An 18,750-nucleotide genomic window follows, 5' to 3' on the forward strand; every position below is an offset into this window, starting at 1 on the left:
ACCACAAGTAGACCTTAAGCAGTACCAGGCATGAAATAGAGAAAGAGCTAGTTCCTAAGGGGTTGGAAGGACAAACTGACAGTGTTGTGATATATTTGGATTTTCTAAGTACTAAAAGAGGATCAAGCCCCACTAAGGACTCACCTAAGTTTTGTTAATTTTATAAGCCCAGAAGTATCCTTCAAGCATTTGGTATTTTAACGTTTGATAGTGAGACATTTTGCAGTATTACCATATAGTCATTTTGGGTAAAGATGTATTTCTGCTTTATAGTTTTGTTTTTGAAGTACTTTATGTGTATTCTCGTTTAATCATATTGTGTCTGGCAAGTTTAATTGTAGTATTTGAAAACTACCTTTCACAGTAAAATGATTAGTTTTAATTTGTTTACTAAGTTGCTTATTCTTACCTGACATAATTTTACTTAAAGTTTCTTTCATAATAGAGAACAAAGTTCTGTCTAGAGTATTATGATATGTATTTTCTTGTCACTGAAGCGTTCCTTGCGTTGTATTGACCAGTTGCCAGCATAGGTTAAATATAAATGTACTTTGATTTTAACGTGTGGTTGATACTCAGGCCTCAGCCTTTAACTTTTTTTCAGTCATAGTTTATGAAATTATTTGTTATTGAAGTAGTTATGAAATTATTATTTGTGTTACTGAAGTAAACACGATTTGGGGATTGTGCATAGTGTTTTTAATATTTCAGTTCTTTATCAGCAACCCCTAGTTGCTGTGTCTCATTTGCTATGGAACTAGAGGAAGACTCTTTCTACATGCTGCTATATCCAAGGTAAAGAAAAAAACCAAAACACCTTTTTACTAGAATTGTAGTCATAACATTTAGGTTCTTTAGTAACTTTTATTTCTTCCCTCAGCTTTTACTGAGTGTTTTTTCCTACATATTTAAGAATTAAAAAAACCCAAATACGTTGTGGTCCTTGTGTTTTTTTTTTGTGGTAAGCGGGCCTCTCACTGTCGTGGCCTCTCCCGTTGCGGAGGCTCCGTACGCGCAGGCTCAGCGGCCATGGCTCACGGGCCCAGCCGCTCCGCGGCATGTGGGATCTTCCCAGACTGGGGCATGAACCCGCGTCCCCTGCATCGGCAGGCGGACTCTCAACCACTGCGCCACCAGGGAAGCCCCATGGTGCATTTCTTTTAGTATAGTCTAAGATTGCCTGTGTGTGGCCTTATCACACTGTTAACCCTTTTGAGCTCATCAACTAAAATTGCGTTAAACTAAGGCCCAAATTTATTTCCTTGAGATTTAAAAACATTTTAATTTTTCTGCAGTAATGTATCAGATTGGCTTAGAGACCTGAAATAGACTGAATGACTTGAGGGATTGTTTAGGGTATTCTTTCCTGTCTAAATTATTTCTTGAAGGTACCAAAACCTTAGACTGCTGGTATATTATTTGAATGTTTTCTACCAATACTACAATTCCTACTATCCTGAAATAGGTTACTATTTTAATATTTTCAATTAAAACTAATAATTAAGTGGTAATTATAACTAAAGTTTAGAAAGTTTTTTCTGAGCTTACTTATATACTATAACTAGCATATTTAAAAGCAAACTTAAAAATAACTCCATACTTTGTTTTTACAGAGAAATGTCTTTAGAATTGAATTATAGTAATTTCCAAACTTAAAGATGTTTATTTAATACTTGGAAAGCTATTTTCTCATAAAACCATTATTTTATGTTTGTCAACCCAAAATAATAGACAGTAACACCATTGGATGTTAGTAATTAAATCCAGAAAATAAAATTGATTGAAATTATGCTTTTTAATTGATATGTGAAGAAGATCAAGTTTTATTAGATGAGCATTAAGGAGATAGGTGGACATTTAAAAATAATGAGGGGCTTGAGAGCAGGATTTCTGTGTTACTGTTCTTTGTATCTAGTAATTTGTTGTAAATGCTTGTTGAGTGAATTCTGAAAGAATTTCTAGGTAAGAATTTCTAGAAATTTCTAGAATTTCTAGGTTTCTTTTCTGTGTTAGAAAAGCTGGCTCTGTGGTCAACAGAATCTGAATGGAAATTCTTTTAACTTCTCTGGACTCAATTTCTTATATGATCTGTAATTTCCCAATTCCAAAGTTCTGGTTTATTAAATTTAAAGTACACTGTATGACAGAGTGGCATTTTTAAGGATATAGAGATTGTTTATAGCACTTTTATTTATTATATCTAATTTTACTTTAAAATATTTTCATGATAAGCCATTTTTAACTGTTTATCTAATTTTCAAGATTTATCTGTCTTCCTCAGGCACGTTTTGTGATTTATAAGTGGAGTGAAAATAAACAGGATTTTTTCTTTTTTTAATTTACTTTTGGTTGTGTTGGGTCTTCGTTGCTGCACACGGGCTTTCTCTAGTTGTGTCAAGTGGGGGCTACTCTTCATTGCGGTGCACAGGCTTCTCACTGCGGTGGCTTCTCGTTGCAGAGCACGGGCTCTAGGCGGTGCGGGCTTCAGTACTTGTGGCTCGTGGGCTCTAGAGGACAGGCTCAGTAGTTGTGGTGCACAGGCTTAGTTGCTGCGCGGCATGTGGGATCTTCCTGGACCAGGGCTTGAACCCATGTCCCCTGCATTGGCAGGTGGATTCTTAGCCACTGCGCCACCAGGGAAGTCCCAACAAGAGGATTTTTTGGGTTTTTTTCTCTGAAGTAGTAACTGGGCAAGAATTTGAAAAGACAGAAGGAGAGATGGATAAATATTTGGTTTTTAAGTTTGTGTATAAGACTGTGCTGTCCATTATAGTAGCCTCTAGCCACGTGTAGCTTTTAAATTTAAATGAGTTAAAAGTAAATAAAAATAAAAATTTATTTCCTTAGCTACTGTAGTCATATTCTAAGGCTCAAGAGCCACTTGTGGTTAGTGACTACTGTATAGGACAGAGCAGATATAGAACATTTCCGTTATTGTAGAAAATTTTATGGATAGTGCTAGAATAAGAGATTGTATGGAATGGGATTACTCATGAAAGTGGAGACAGACAAAATGGTGACTTGTGTGCACACATTCCTTTTAAGGCTAAAGAGGCTAAATCTTGAAGGTGGGGTGAGGGAGAGGAGATGTGCGAACAGGGCCCCAAAGACATACAATTCTTTACACTGGCCATCAGGTGACAGTGTCTACTCAGGTCTGGGGAAAGGGGAAGAATGAGGGGAGCAGTCCTATGGATGAATGGCAGCCAGTGTGCAAGGTTTTTTTTTTTATATATGCAAAAGTTTGTCAGTAGGGTCTTTACATTTTACAGGTTTCTTAGATGTTGCAATAAAATGTTTTATCCTTGTGTATTTTAAAACTTATAATCAGAACATTTTACATGCTGCACGCACATATATACACATAACTGAAACTAAAGTGTCATGAAGTACTTTCATTATGCATGATGCCTTCTGATATTTTCTGTTCTATTCTTATTGCTGTATATGTAGCAAAGGTATTGATTCATTATTAAGTAGGGAAAAACTGCTTTTTTAAATAAATAAACTGCTTTTTAAAAAATAAATCTAGTTTCCAAAATATAATATAAAAATGACTCAGTGAAATGTTGCAAAATTAATTTTAAAAATCCAACTGAACATTATAACAACTGCTGAAGCTGTAACTGTCTTAGGTTCTACACTGGTTTTCCTTATATGAAACACAAAGGCAAAAATGTTTACATAAAATAATTACATTTTATAGTACTGTTTCAGGTTTGGAAAAACATTGCAGGCAAGTTTATTACTCTTAAGTCCACTGAATGTGACATGCCTCGTTTCTTTGGTCTGACAAGTAAGACCATTACTACACACAAATGGAATCACTTACTTCACATGAAAAGACTGAGTCTGTCAACATTTTACTGTCTTTAATCTACCTTAATCTTTCATCGGTGGTTTGATAATAGAATTCGGATAAAGCCTTTTGAGGTTATCTGCAACTTCTGTCCTCCTTTGCTGGCATTTTCCCTCACAGTGGTCCATTCCAGTATTATTTTGTAATTCACCCCAAATAATATAATTATTTTTAACCTTAAGACAGTTTTGATTTTGATTTCTCAATTACATCAATCAGAATTTCTCCTTGCTGTTTTTTTTTTTTTTTTTTGCGGTACGCGGGCCTCTCACTGTCGTGGCCTCTCCCGTTGCGGAGCACAGGCTCCGGACGCGCAGGCTCAGCGGCCATGGCTCACGGGCCTAGCCGCTCCGAGGCATGTGGGATCTTCCCGGACCGGGGCACGAACCCATGTCTCCTGCATCGGCAGGCGGACTCTCAGCCACTGCGCCACCAGGGAAGCCCTCCTTGCTGTTTTTCTTCTTCAAACAATCAATGCCTACATTTATTTGTGTACTCTTCCAACATCTCTTTGCCTTCTATTTGTTCTCTAAAAAGTTTTAGATTTCCCTGAACTTCACCTGCTACGTCTTTGCAAAAATGTCTTCCTTCATCTGTCGTCTTGTCTCACTAAAAATTTCCCAGTTGTCATTTTATAGCTTCGTTTTTCCTTATTTGTTCCATAACTTACTTTTAATGATGAAGCTGACAGTATCTCTCCTTTTACTTAGGATTTCTTTCCCAAACTGCTTTTAGAACTTCTGTCTGCATCATCTGAATCAGACAGTTCTACTTCCAGTGTTCTTATGTCATCTTCCTGTTTAGAGAATTGCTTTTCATTTTCCTTTTGTTGATTTCTTAGCCACCTCTAATTCCTTTAGGTGGTAAGAAGTATCTTTGACTCAGCGTACAAGAGACTTCCGTTTTTTTGGTTGCAATAGTTGTCTGATTTGCATTCCTTGTTCCATTTTCTTGGCTTTAGCTATGTTTGCATAAAGAGTTATTTTAACATACAGTTCCTACCCATGTTATAATTCATTGTTAAAAAGTGAATTTTTTTCTTACTGTGATATTCTTTTTTTTTTTTTTTTTTTTTTTTTTGCGGTACGCGGGCCTCTCACTGTTGTGGCCTCTCCCGTTGGGGAGCACAGGCTCCGGACACGCAGGCTCAGTGGCCGTGACTCACGGGCCCAGCCGCTCCGCGGCATGTGGGACCTTCCCGGACCGGGGCACGAACCCGTGTCCCCTGCATCAGCAGGCAGACTCTCAACCACTGTGCCACCAGGGAAGCCCTCTTACTGTGATATTCTTGAAAAAAACTGCAATTTGTATATTATTTATTTTCAGTTCTTCAGCAGGCTCTAGTAACTGTTGTCTCCCCCTTGTGGCTACATTTTTTTCTCTTATTGGAGTTAAATTGAGCATCTTTCTCAGCTTTCTATTTTCAATCCCTGACCCTTTTCATCATATTCTTGTTTCCCTGAAGTGTTGATTTCTTCAAAAAAATAGATTATTCTTTGGGTTTTTTTTCATTGAAATTGACTTTACTGTTACTTTGAATAATTCTTAAACATTTTCTCTTATCTATTCTATACAACTTTTACATTTAAAGAAGAAGAAACAGATTTTCTGATTTGTGCTCCATGAATAAGTTTTTGAATATTTTTCACTGTTAAATTTGATTGATTCCTTCCCCATCCATTACAAAACTAAACAAACACATCCGTTGCATATGCTTTTCTTGTAGTTCGCCCAGGATGTTGGCCATCTCGTCCAGCACTAGAGAAGGTATTGGGAAAAGAGTGGAGTAGTCCATTCTATTCTAGCCTTTTCATTTACAACAAAACTTGCTTGTCATAAACCAATACATTGATGTCATGATCAACAGTTAGAAAAACACAGTATATTGCATCTTAGCTTAGAGAAAATGAATTGGAGAGAGGCTATATAGGGTAATGGTTAAATTTGAATCCTGGCCCCACCACTTAGTAGCTGTGTGGTCTTGGGAACACTACCTAACCCCTCTGTGTTTACTTTCTTCCTTTGTAAAATGATTACATTTACTTCATAAAGTAGTTGTGAAGGTTAATAAATATGAAACCCTTAGAACATTGCCTATCACATAGTAAGAGCTATAAGAGTGTTAGCTGCTATTGTTCCTGCTGTTACTACTACTACCACTACTATCACTACCCATCACATTGAGTGCTACTGACTTGGGTTCAGTAGTCTTGGTTCTTTATTATCTATGTGAACTGGGACCAGTTACTTAACCTCTGAAGAAAACTGAGTTTCTTCATCTCTGAAATGGGAATAAATGTACCTGTTGTGTGTTGTAATGAGGTTAAGATATGGTAATTCTTATAAACTGATCAGCACAGTGCCATACATATACTGTTCTTGATAAAAATTAACGTTTTTTAATGTTTTTAATGTTTTTTTAATAAAAATTAATGTTTTTAAAAAAATGTTATCATTAAGGCCCCTCACAGTCATGTTGTCCTCTTTTGTTTTCAGTAGGGACAATTAGGTTTTTCCACCCTCCTGGTCCCATAGGAAGGAGATTTTCTAGCCAGGTCATTGGAAACACTGCAGAGCCTGCCTTCCACAGGTGTTCTGTCTCTTGGGATAGTGCCCTGAGTCGGTCCCACAACATCATTCACTTGTATGCACTGATGTCTGTTATGTGCCAGGCTCTGTGCTAGATGATGAGAATTTTAAAAATGAGATTTTTAATTAAGCTATTGAGTAAATATTACAGACATTTTCATTATATTTATATTTTTGAAATTATTTGTATTGCCCACGGTCTCAATAATCTTGCTGGTTGAGTTTGCTCATAACATCTAATAAGACCTAGTCCCTGCTTTCTACAGCCCCGTTCAGCTGCAAGCACAATTCCCACATCCTGCAGGTTTAGCCAGTCCCGACTAAGGTGGGTGAGTGGAGCCTGCCGTGGTGTCCAGTGTTCCCAGGGCTAGAGCCCTGAGCAATGTGCCTGTCAAGCTACCACCTTCTTCGTGACTCAGCTGTAAATCAGAATGTCTGCCTTGTTTTCCTGTCTAGCATTCCAGGCCTCATCATGGGACTGGAAGCCCATCTTCATCTTATATCCTGTGGTATCATGCTGTAGCTATTGTTCCCACCATTTTCTTATTTTTAATCTTCTGTTTTAGCTCTTTCTCTGCATCTTAGAAAAGAGAGCACAAAATTAGAAAAAACCAAAACTACCGCCTTTATTTCCTCTCAGGTTACTGCCTTTTTCTTTCTAGTCTTTGAAAGAATGGGTTAACGTTTCCTGACTCTATTTCTTTACCTTTTTTTACTCTTGAACTCTGTAGTTTTCTGTGCCTCATCTTGTCTCCTGAAACTCCTCTGGCAAAGGTGACCAAATTTGCAAACTACCAAGGGTGACCATTCCTTTCAGTCTTTAGTTTTTCTTTGCTTATCTGTGGAATTTGACACTACTGCCTATTATTTTCAAATTCTCTTCCAGTTCTTTTCTTTCCTTTTGGATTGTGCATTCTCAGCCGCCTTTGTTGCTTTTTTTCCCTTCTGTCCATTCCTTAAATGTTCGTGATCCCCTGGATCTCCTTAGCCTTTCTTTCCTTTTTCTACATCTTCCCCAGATGACCTCACCTGTTTCTGGTGGAACATTTGACTGTTTTTTTGTACTGACAGTTCTCAAATCATCTCCCATTCAGATCTTGCCCTTGCATTTCAGACTTCTTTACATGGCTTGTAAACACCCCGACCTGCACCCTCTGTAGGTACGTCAGAGTTACCTCAAAGTCAGCTTGACATGCTAAGTTTACGATCTCTTTCCCTAGACATAATGTTTGCCCTCAATTAAAGGCACCACCCTTTGTCCAGTCAGGCCTGGAATCATGAACCCTTTCTCCTCTCTACATCAAATTAGTCAATCAGTTATCCATTTCCATCTCCTACACCTAATCAGTCAGTCAATTATTCATCCATTTATTCATTAAATATTGTGCTCTCATTTTGTGTCCACTGTTATGATCAAATTCTCAAGATTCAGTATTGCTAATATCTTTTGTATTTGTATCTTTTCTCTAACCTTTTTGCTACAACCCTTGCCATCATTTTCATGTTAAAACCTCTTAACCTATCTACCTTTCTTCCTCTGGTCCATCCTTGATACTGAAATCAGAGTCAGTTTTCAAAATTCAGGTCAGGTCATTGTTTTCTGACTTAAAACCCTTTGGCTTCCTTACTGCCTGTAGTAAAGTTCAAATTTCTTAATATGGCATTTAAGGCCTTTCGCAGGCTGTATTTTTTCCATTGAACTTCTCTCGTTTCCTGCAGCATTTCTTTGAACCCTGTTCACTACCCTTATTTAATTAATAACAGTTTCCTGAATGTGCCATGCTGGTTCTGTGCTTTTGTTTATACTCTTTACTTAGGCTGTATTGCTTCTCACATTTTCTTTATTATTATATTATTATTTACTATTTATCATTTGGACCCAACTCAAGCATTGGCTTCCTCTATGAAGCCATTTATGAAATCCCCTTCTCCCATTAAGTACTTTCTTTTTTGTACCCTCATGTACTACCCCATATACTCTCCTATAGCAATTATAGCACTTCATTGCCCTTTTCTTGTCTATATGTCTTTTTCTCTGTATTGGAGTGTCTGTTGTATCCACATCCTCTAGCACAGAGCCTGATTTGTAATAAATCTTTTAATAAATGTCTTCAAAAAGGCTTTCAATACATGTTTGATGACTGAATTAATGTATTCTAAGTCATGACCATGATGAAAACATTCCTTCCTTTGCCAGATCATAAGCTTCTCCTGGCAGGCATTATATCCTACCTTGTTTATTTTTTAGGATCTTGTTTCATAGGTGCTTAATAAAAAAGTGTTATAGTAATCTGAGGTGGAGGTATGCAGTGAATTAAGTGGGGCTTCCCTGCAGAGGCAGAAGTTGAATTGTGATAGGCCTAAGCACAATAAGATTTCTCTTATATTCAGTGATCCTTATGCCTTACATCATGATCAACTTATAGATGCAAATATTGTACCTAACTTTAATCACTCTGATTTTTACAAAATCAATAAGATTCTCAGTGCCAATACCTCGGGGGACTGATTAAATGCTGTTAACTAGTTTAAGGATTTTTACTTTTTAAAAATGTTAAAATATGAGTATCCTAGTTCAATTAAAAGTTGCAGAGTAATTATCTAAAATACTTTGTAATTAAATCACACAAAGAACATATAAAGAGCACAATCAGACTGAGATTGTGTCATGTCCCATTTCTTTTGTAATTTTTTTTTTTTAAGAATGGAGACTTTTTAAAAAATTAATTAATTAACTTATTTTTGCTGTGTTGGGTCTTCGTTTCTGTGGGAGGGCTTTCTCTAATTGTGGCAAGCGGGGGCCACTCTTCATCGCGATGCGCAGGCCTCTCACTATCGCGGCCTCTCCTGTTGCAGAGCACAGGCTCCAGACGCACAGGCTCAGTAGTTGTGGCTCACGGGCCCAGTTGCTCTGCGGCATGTGGGATCTTCCCAGACCAGGGCTCGAACCCGTGTCCCCTGCATTAGCAGGAAGATTCTCAACCACTGCGCCACCAGGGAAGCCCCTGTAATTTATTTTTTTTTAATAATGCCAAAAGTTGTAGGTTTCTTGGAAAAAACTTAAAAGAGTTAGGTGCCATGGGTATGAATAGGGAATGAGATTCCAAATTAGAATAAATTCTTAAGCAAGAAAGCTACCAGGGAGGAGACTGGCTTTTTCATTGGGTTTAATAACCCAGTGTGGTTTGTGGAAGGGTGGGAAAAAAATCAGTATCATGAATTTGGGTACCTGTTTTACCTAGGAAAATAGGAGTTTATAAACAGAAGCTTGTACTTGTGTCAGGCTGTGTTATGCTTTATACATATAAATGCTTTTATTGCTTTTTTAAAATATTTATTTTTGGCTGCATTGGGTCTTCGTTGCTGCACGTGGGTTTTCTCTAGTTGCGACGAGCGGGGGCTACTCTTCGTTGTGGTGCGTGGGCTTCTCATTGCGGTGGCTTCTCTTGTTGCAGAGCACGGGCTCTAGGCACACGGGCTCAGTAGTTGTAGCTCACGGGCTCTAGAGTGCAGGCTCAGTAGTGTGGTGTATGGGCTTAGTTGCTCTGTGGCATGTGGGATCTTCCCGGACCAGGGCTTGAACCTGTGTCCCCTGCATTGGCAGGCGGATTCTCAACCACTGCGCCATCGGGGAAGCCCTAAATGCTTATATTGTTGATTAGAGGTAAAAGTAACAAAATTTCCAGAAAATCACTGTTAAGGGATACGCTTTTCTTGCTTTCAACCTGCATTTATAAAATGCCAATTATGTGCGAGCCTATGTCCTAGGGCCACAGTGAGGAAACAGAAGAGTGAAAGGCATAGTTTGTATTCTCAAAGAACTTGGTTTCCAGTGAAAGGAACATAAACCTGGAGTGGTCTGAGGAACCCTTCTTGGCTTGTTGACAAGAAATAGGAGTACACATTCATTTGAATGCCCTACGCAGTTATTGAGTTTTACCTGAACTAAATAAATTTGGAGAGAGAGCTTTTGTGTTTGGCCAGGGGAGCTTCCAGTTCTTCTTTAGCTGCTAGTATTCTCTTTGTTCCTTAAATTAAAGTTTCAGGAAGTAATATACTTTGAATCTGCATTTAATAACATCATTTAATGTTCCCAAACCACAAATTCATTTTGAGACTAACTTCCACAAGTTGCTTTGATCCCCATCTGCCTGAGTAAAAAATTGTAGCTAGAGGACAAAAAGGTCAGCTTGATTAAAAAAAAAAATGGGGTTTTGGGTTGAGCTCGGGTGTGCACTCTTTAAAACCGTGAAGAATCTGGAATGAAGTTGTATTGTTTTAAACCTTTACTTTTGAAGGTGTTATTTTTACTTATTTAATTGCTATAATCAAGGCTTTGAATCGACTTGACATAGATGACAGCCAGAAAAAACATGGGAGAAGAGGATATGAGGGAAATGGTTGGGTAACACTAGGTAAAAAAAAAAAATTTTTTTTTTAAAAATTAAATGTAGTTATCTGAATGAGAAAGCAAGTTTCAAGAAGTGACTGGTAGGGGCATGTAGTCATCAGCATTGTTGTTCAGTTAACTGCTCTTGGACTCAGTAGTGAATTTATGCCTATGTAAAACCCCTAAAATGTATGCATTTCATACCTTCTAAAAAGCTATTTGAAAAACTAAAAAAAAGAATATGAGTGGGTGGTTCCTCAGATGATAAAGTAATTGATATGAAAGAAATTTGAAAAAGAGAAAGCTCTTACTTGTTCTTTTGCAAAAACTTCTTTAATCAATACCTAGGTTCTTTGCAGTCTTCATGCTTCTCCTCTAACCTTAGCTATCCAGTTCCTTCCTTCACTGTTGTCCCTAGCTATCAGTAAACTTCTCAGAATATTTCATTCCTTTGTCAGGAAGGCAGTCTGCCTGGATCCTGGAATCAGGTAGAGTTGAACCTGAATTCTCTTAAGTAATTTATGAACTTGTGACTTTGGGCAAGTGTTTTAGCCTTTCTGAATCTTGGTTTATCTGTTTAAAATAGATTGAAATCTACCACCTTATAATATTAGGAAGATTAAACAATTAACAGGGACAGAGTGGTAAGGATGTTACCTGTTATATAAGTACTCAGTAATATTTGCTCCTTCTTTTCCCTTCTTATCCAATTGTGGATTCCTTTTAAAAGCAAAAAACTTTGATTTGTAATTTTTTAAAAAAAGAATTTATAAGTAGTTTTGAAAATTCTTTCAAATGTGAACTACCATACTTTAAATGTGCTATACTTAAAAAAATTATTCTTACAGGAAGTAACTCAAAATCTCAGATATTTCCAGGCCCTGTACCAGGTATTATTCTTAGTTCAGCATTAAACTAAAGCTCACAGACAATGTTAAAGTATTTCAGAGAAGATTATATCATTAGATGATGTAGTCAACATGTACTTTTTCAGACTTATGACTGCATTTTTTTTTTTTGTGGTACGCGGGACTTTCACTGTTGTGGCCTCTGCCGTTGTGGAGCACAGGCTCCGGACACGCAGGCTCAGCGGCCATGGCTCACGGGCTCAGCCGCTTCGCGGCATGTGGGATCCTCCCCAACCAGGGCACGAACCCGTGTCCCCTGCGTCGGCAGGCGGACTCTGAACCACTGCGCCACCAGGGAAGCCCATGACTGCATTTTTTAATTGCTTAACCGACTGCATATCAGGTAAAGTGTAGCAAAGACAGCACAACTACTAAAATGAAGCAGATTCACAATGTCTTTTATTTCACTTCAGAGTTACAAGTAAGTATAGGAGAAAGTTTCATGAATATTTAAAGACAGAAGGTAGCTCATGAACAAATGAAGTGACAATATTCATAACATAAGCAAATATGGAAACTTTATAGAGTTGAGCTGTCAGATTAGCTTAGTTTTAAGACCACAGTCCAAGATGATTGATAACAATTATGTTGCAGTTATTTGTGCATTTAGAAATCAGTAAATAATCTTGATAGGAAATAGTACATTCAGGTTCTAATCTTTTTTCTCCCCCGCCACGTGATAGCACCCTAAACATTTTGTAGTAACAGTGTGTCTTTCTTGTGGGCTTATCTTGTGCCTCTAAGTTATTAATACTTAAGATATTCTTGGGGGATAACATATATTACCCTCATTTCAGACAGTCAAGTAGAAGCATAGAGAAGTGAAAGAATAGAGTGTTCTGTTCTCAGTCTACTTGTGACTGGCAGGGAAATGTTAAAGCCTTTCTGACTCACAGATGACTCACCAGAGGTCAGAATTTTTAATGTGTGTTATTTAATGATTTGCAGAATGACCCTTATATCTAATATCATTACCAGTTTTCTTATGGTCACCCTGAAAGTATTTGTAGGTGTGGAGTATGTTTTGTGGTAAAGGTCATTATCAGAAAATGAGCATGGCAGTCATCCAGCATGGATATGCTGTCCCTTTTCCTGCTCATGGCAGATATTGCTGTTTGATCAAGATTCTTTACTGCAGAGTCTAGATTTCACCTCAGAGTCCTCAACGTATTGCTCAAGGCCGCTACTACCAATCAGTCACAGGCCCACAAAATGAAATTACTTTTCAGTCTTGGCTTACTATTTATTAAATTAATTTGCACTAAAATTATGAGTTTACTTAAAAGTTGAGGATCTGTCATATTTGTGATCCTATAGCAGGCACAGTTTATGCTCTCATACTTTCTTATGGGTCAAATAAACATGCACACAATTATAAGACAGACTCAGCTCTATTATTGGTGTGAAGGGAATAGAGAAGGATGCAAAATTAATTTTAACTGGAAAGGTTTGTGAGTGTAATGATTTTGGACTTGGAGGGTAGGATCTTCAAGGTGGTCTTTACAACTTTAGCAAAGGCATAGAAGGTACAAAATATAGGATGGATTTGGGGGAATGATAGGCAATGTATCTTGGCTAGAATGTATAGTACTGCAGTGATAGGGTAGAAGCAAATAGAGAAGCTTGATCTCTGTACAGTGGGTTTTGGATTTTATTTTGTTGTTCCTGGGCCACACGTGGTTTTTAATCTATAGAATGACATGATCAGATCTGTGCTTTGAGAGAATAACTGTTTTGACAGTTTGAATAGAAATGGAGTCGGAATCTTGATAACGTAGGAAGGCTTTTTAGTAATGCAGAAAGAGATGAGGGTAAGAACTAGAATTGTGGAATGGATATGGTGAATTTAGAATAAAATTTTAAAGATAAAATTGATAAGTGAAACAATAAATTGAGGTTGAAGTCTGGAGAAATTGAAATAGTAATTTATGAAAAAATAATGTCTGTTGACTAAAAAAATCCTCTTTTGTGTTTTATCCAAACTTCTATTTTTATGTCTTTTAAGTATATTTTCTGTAATATTAAACTTAATTTTAAATAATTTTTTTGGTAAGATTAAACTGTTTAAGAGTCTTGTTTGATACTGAATAAATTTTTTTAATTTTTTAAATGCAGTTTTTTAGTTAACATGTTTTAAATGGTAAAAATATGGGCATATTTAAAGTATTTAAGCAATAACGATGTAAAGGTGAAAAGAAGTCTTCTTTTCACCTAATTCTCACTTCCCTAATGGTAATCACTATTAACAGTTTGTGTGTTTAAATATATAGGTGCACGCACATCTCTGTGTTATATCCTCTGTCTGTCTATTTATCTATCTATCTGGCATGTTACTTTTATAAAAATGGGATCTAGTGTACAATTTCTCAAAGTAGCAAAAACGAACATGTTCATTTACATGTCCCAAAGAGAGTCTTTCTGTAGCACACAATAACAAGAAGCAAAAGCATATAAACTTGAAATTATGCTTAGTAACCAAAGTTTTAATATTCTTACTTAGAAATGATCTAGCAAGCCAGTGATTATCCACTAATTAATTCAGTTTAATATTAGTCTAAGCTTTTGTTACCTTAAAGTTCTTGGAAATTATTTGTAAGCTGACATACTGTAAAACATAATTACTGTTGAAATGAAAAGTTTGTCAGAATAGTCATTCAATTTAAATACAGTTTTACATTTTCATAGTCTTAAACACTGTGTGTGAGTAATACTGGCTTATTTGATCAGTAAGCCTATATATGTTTTAGAAAGTTACTCTAATGGAATAAAGATGTATGCTTGTATTATACTTAACATTGATTTTAAAAAGCAGAAGATAAACCTATTAAACTATTTTTGTTTGCCATTTACCTTAATTATATGAACTTAGTTCTTAAAACCTTTCTGAGTTAATTTCTGTAAGAATAATTTAAAAAAAATAACACATTTAAAATATTAGAAGATCAATTTGCTTATTTTCTGGGAATTTTGGTAATATTCAATTTATAAAAATAGTGCATATTTATCTCTATAAGCCAGTCGGAACAGAGCTGCTTTAAGAGACTTTATAGGGCTTCCCTGGTGGCGCAGTTGTTGAGAGTCCGCCTGCCGATGCAGGGGACACGGGTTCGTGCCCCGGTCCGGGAAGATCCCACATGCCGCGGAGCGGCTGGGCCCGTGAGCCATGGCCGCTGAGCTTGCGCGTCCGGAGCCTGTGCTCCGCAATGGGAGAGGCCACAACAGTGAAAGGCCCGCGTACCGCAAAAAAAAAAAAAAAAAAAAAAAAAAAAAAAGATAGGTAAACAAAAGAGATAAGTGAACAGGTGACTAATGAATCAGATTCTTCTTTTTCTCTCACCCAACACAGATCTGTATAAACCATTAATTTGTTTACAGAGATCACTGAATGACAGTCCATAAAATCAAATTCTGAATCATTGTTATCACCAACAGAGAATAACTTATTGACCATAAATAAACTAAAAACAAAAACAAAATTAGAAGAGAGGAAAGTTAAAATAGAAAGCACAGTTAACAAAGTTCTATTGCTGTTCTTAGTTCACTTCTGGGAGACAAGAAATGTCTGGGCTTGAGCTGCCTGTGAGGTATATGTACTATTTTGGCAAAGAAGTTACCTAGCTCTGTCAGGTGAATCCACTGGGTATCTTGGTGGAATTTCCAAAACTACTAAGGATAAATTTTAGAAGAGAATTAAATCATGACTCTTATTCAGATATCAAATGGACATGTTAAAGGTTTTATTTATCCAATCATTAATGAGGGAATCAGAGATATGTTATAGCTGGTTCAAGGGAGAATGCAAAGGACACGTACATTTATAGATCAGGAATATTGAAGTGAATTTGCAAAGCTGGCTTCTTCCATCATGGTGGAGAGAAGTCAACTGAAATGGGCAGAATTTATTTGCATGTCTGTAGACAAGGATTGTGTGCTTTACCATTAGTTTTCTATATGTTAACCTCTATCTTTACAGAGTGGTAAAATAGTCCAATGACAATTCCTGTAGGATTAAATTATCCCTAGAAGCTGCAGCATTTCATCAGAAGGATCTTTTTTGCTTATTCAAAAGTCTTAAAATTTTCTTTACAAAATGATTTTTTTCAATCTGCATTCCCAGAGAATTATTTCTTTATCCTTGACGTTTTATTAATTTAATTTAGATATGTATTTGGATCTGTGGTTTATTGTATTTTTCCTTTCCTTTTGTAGATTTTCTTTACCTTTATTTTAGGGCTATTTTCTATCATGTCTACCTGCTTTTTCTCTTCTATTTGTTTAGTTATTCTACTTCAGGGATACTAAGTATCTTTCTGTTTAGTCTCTGTCCTACTTATTCTATCTGATTGCCTTGGTATCTCTGTCTGTTTTTCTCCTCAGTACTTAGGAGATTTTTCTTCTTGCCATTAGTTTGATTTTCAGTGTTTGGTTCTTTTTCTTGCTTTTTTTTCAAATTCATTTTTCTTAATTGATTTTCTTAGCTCCATAGCTTTTCTTTTCAACTTACCTGTTTTGTCTTTTTATCTTTGCGCTTTTGATTTATTAAATGTATGTGCTTATTAGGTTGTTTTCTGTTACAAAGAACTCATTGGGGATTTCCTTATTTTCCTGTGTTATGTTTGCTTTCAGACTAGGTTCTTCTTTTCTTTCCTCTTCTTTCCACCCTCTTGTTTATACAGTTGCATGGCCTTTTCTTTATATCTTGCTAGGTAAAGAGTTGGATAGTGAAGTCAAGACTTTGTATCTGCCCTGATATAACATGGGTTAGTTCTCCTTGATGCCATCCTCATCTTAGCTGTGACTTTGTCTCCTCCTTTTACTGTACCCCCTCAATACATCTTTTGAGCAGTGTGTTTTATTCTCTGTCTGCTTCTCTGTAGTTGAAGGATATAAGGTGGTGGTGGGGGGAGAGTTCTTCTGGGGCTCCAGGCTCTCCTATCTCCTTAGATTTTGTTAAGTGTCCTGTACTGGCCTTGTTCCATCCTGCCGAGGGTGTAGTACATTTCTAGGGGCTACAGACCCTTTCCTTAACTCAGAAGAATGCCTTGGAAGTCAACAGGTTCTGGTGGCCACTCTGCCTGTCTCAGCTTAGGTTTTAAAGCTTCTGTGCTGAAGATGTTCTCCTGGACTTTTCTAGGGCATGCCAAAGCAGGTCTTTCTATCCAAACCAGAGGATCTTTATTAAAATATTAAAATATTTATATATTAAAATTTTCAAGTTTTATGAACTCACCAATTTTTCTCATTATTGCTTCTAGGCAGTGTAATCAGGCTAGGAGCCAGATCACACTGTGCAGAATCGTTTTCTGGCCACTACTTTTTAAAGTTTAGAGATGTTTAGTTTAAGCATTTTCTTGTTCGACTGTAGCTGGTGGATTTTTGGCTGAAAAATGAAACACACACGTATGTATAGTCTGTGTCTTTTTTAAAAATAAATTAATTTTATTTATTTATTTTTGGCTGCTTTGGGGTCTGCACGCGGCCTTTCACTAGTTGTGGCAAGCGGGGGCTACTCTTTGTTTCGGTGCGCGGGCTTGTCATTGCGGTGGCTTCTCTTGTTGAGGAGCACGGGGCTCTAGGCACAGGGCTTCTGTAGTTGTGGCTCGCGGGCTCTAGAGCGCAGGCTCAGCAGTTGTGGTGCATGGGCTTCACCGCTCCGTGGCGCGTGGGAACTTCCCGGGCCAAGGCTTGAACCCTTGTCCCCTGCATTGGCAGGCAGATTCCCAACCACTGTGCCACCAGGGTAGCCCTAGTCTGTCTCTTTTTTTTTTTTGTGCGATACGCGGGCCTCTCACTGTTGTGGCCTCTCCCGTTGCGGAGCACAGGCTCTGGATGCGCAGGCTCAGCGGCCATGGCTCACGGGCCCAGCCGCTACGCGGCATGTGGGATCTTCCTGGACCGGGGCACGAACCCATGTCCCCTACATCGGCAGGCAGACTCTCAACCACTGCACCACCAGGGAAGCCCGTGTTACAACATTTTTATATAACCACAGTGAACATATAGTGACAATATTATATTTTTGTTAATGTTAGGGCATTTTAATATTTTTATCTCATTTTTGTAATCTCATCAGATGACATAATTTATTAAAGTTACTCACATAGAGGACACTTTTTATTTTTATGCTCCTTTGTGTTCATTGAATCTTTTTGTTGTTTTTTATTATCTTTAAAATAATTTGAGGGACTTCCCTGATGGTGCAATGGATAAGACTTCATGCTCCCTATGCAGGGGTCCTGGGTTCGATCCCTGGTCAGGGAACTAGATCCCGCATGCATGCTGCAGCTAAGAGTTCGCATGCCACAACTAAGGAGCCTGCCTGCTGCGTCTTAAGACCCGGTGCAACCAAATAAATATTAAAGAAAAAAAAATTTGAGAGGTTGAGATTAATGGACTAATCAATGGTATTAACTCATTATACTTCTCACCCTGACACTAACTGTAATGTATGTTTATATTACTGGATAAAAATTCTTTTGAGATATTTGCTTAAAATGACAGCTGATATTTCAGCCCTTGATGCCAGAAGAATTTTTTTGGTGCTGTTGGATTCTTTATCTACATCCTTCTCGTAACTTTAATAATGGAAGTTTTAAATTGTATTCCAGTTTTTATAAGATCAAGTGCACTTTAAAAAAAAACCAGGGCTTCCCTGGTGGCGCAGTGGTTGAGAGTCCGCCTGCCGATGCAGGGGACATGGGTTCGTGCCCCGGTCCGGGAAGATCCCACATGCCGCGGAGTGGCTAGGCCCGTGAGCCATGGCTGCTGAGCCTGCGCGTCTGGAGCCTGTGCTCCGCAACGGGAGAGGCCACAACAGTGAGAGGCCCGTGAACGCCCCCCCCAAAAAAAAAACCAAAGTCACGTTTTTATTTTTGAAGGAAATAATATTACCCAAAATGGAAAAAATAATTTGGATTGGAAATTGGAAGATGTGCTGTAGAAGTGTTATTTTTTAATACAAATTTGATAGTCTAATTTTATCATTTCTGGATTTTGCTATCATC

General features: G+C 37.5%; 1 protein-coding gene across 7 annotated transcripts in view; it reads left to right on the top strand.

Annotated features, from left to right (window-relative positions):
- The window catches only part of CCSER2 (coiled-coil serine rich protein 2), a 167,603-nt gene that overhangs the window by 15,731 nt on the left and 133,122 nt on the right, over nt 1-18,750 (top strand). The window contains exon 1 of one of the 7 annotated variants that reach the window (XM_022562476.3): nt 712-795. The exons of 5 other annotated variants lie outside the window; for them this stretch is intronic. The gene's annotated coding sequence lies outside the window, so the exon portion shown is untranslated. Of the gene's footprint in view, nt 1-711; nt 796-16,666; nt 17,147-18,750 lie in introns of those variants that run through there. One more of the 7 variants, XM_089897783.1, reaches the window with a different exon arrangement.

Source organism: Delphinapterus leucas, chromosome 16 (assembly GCF_059928025.1).
Source record: "Delphinapterus leucas isolate spDelLeu-1000000601 "Yukka" chromosome 16, BTC_Dleu_Yukka2, whole genome shotgun sequence".
In the NCBI taxonomy this organism is placed as follows: Eukaryota; Metazoa; Chordata; class Mammalia; order Artiodactyla; family Monodontidae; genus Delphinapterus; species Delphinapterus leucas.